Raw genomic sequence first — 1275 nt, 5'->3', positions numbered from 1 at the left:
TTCCCCCCCCCCCGGTTTTTTTTTTTTTTTTTTTTTTTCTTTTTTTTTTTTTTTTTTTTTGCTAACCGATTCCTTTCAAGCAAAACAAACCTCTTGAATCTTCTCTGGAGACACGTTTGAAATGGCTGTTTTGCTGGAGTGATCCTCTCGCTGAGTGACTTCTACAATTTATTGTGAGTAACCGATGTCACTCGCAGGGAGGTTTAATAAACATCTCCCTGCTCGTAGCCCTGAAATGGCTGCATGCAGCAGGGATGAGGCATGGACTGGCTCACAGACAAGAGGGAGGAGTAGAGCTCTGCTTCTGTAACTAAAGACAAATAAATAAGGCAGGGTGCGCAGACGGATCGATGGAGCCAGCCTCTCTTCCTGCTCGTGAAGCATCTGCCCGCAGACAGCAGCCCTCTCCATCAGTTCACTACTCGGATCTGTGTCCAGCTCCTGTGTATGGCACTTGCCATCGTGGCTGCTGATTCAGGGCAGCCGTGTGTGTGAAGAGTGCCGTCGGATCCACGCCTGGCTTGTCCGCTGTCTGGTGAACACGTCCCTAATAACCCGCAGCCACTGCAGGGCGACTTCCTCAAGCATACAAGTCAAAGAGCCCCTGAAAAAGAAAAACACCCACCCCCGAAAAGAAAGCAAAGACCACCTGAAGGATAAGCAAAACATCTACTGGGGAGGTTTCTGTGTCACTCCAGAATTCCCAAGCCAAGCAAAACCCGGCACAATGCCTGCTTTGGGCAGGGCACTCCCAGCGCTGCTGACAGTATTTGATGTAAGGCCCTGGCCGGCCCGCGGATTAGCGAGCCCTGGCGTTTCCAGGGGCTTTGTCTGCGACAGCGGGTCCTGCTCTTCACATGAATGCAGTCTGCTGACCAAGGCCAGCAGGAGTTCTGCATGAATGTGGCCTTGTCCTTGCAGGGCCGTGCTCCAGGCTGGGCTGGCCCCGGAGCCGTGCAAGCCGGGCGGGCTGGGGCTGCTCAGGAAATGGAGCACAAAGGCAGGAAAGCAGCCAGGAGGGCAGAGGCCTGGAGCAGGCTGCACATCATCTGGCTCTGCTCTGTGGCATATTTATGGGTGTTTGGATGGCTGCAGTGGGAATGAGGGGGAGGCTCACGTCCCGTTGCATGGAAGGACCCACACTCCAGCTTGGACAGTTACTTTACATCTTCTTTTGCTGTTGCTCAGCTCAGAGAAATACAGATGTGCCCTTCCTGGTGTCTGGGCATCCCCCATGCCCCGAATTAGGAAGAAGCTGTCAAAGCATGGGCCTCT

The sequence above is a fragment of the Egretta garzetta genome, unplaced genomic scaffold (genome assembly GCF_000687185.1).
Source record: "Egretta garzetta isolate BGI_Z169 unplaced genomic scaffold, ASM68718v1 scaffold100, whole genome shotgun sequence".
NCBI lineage: Eukaryota > Metazoa > Chordata > Aves > Pelecaniformes > Ardeidae > Egretta > Egretta garzetta.
The sequence above is the reverse complement of the archived record's forward strand: the minus strand, read 5'-3'. Positions refer to the sequence as shown.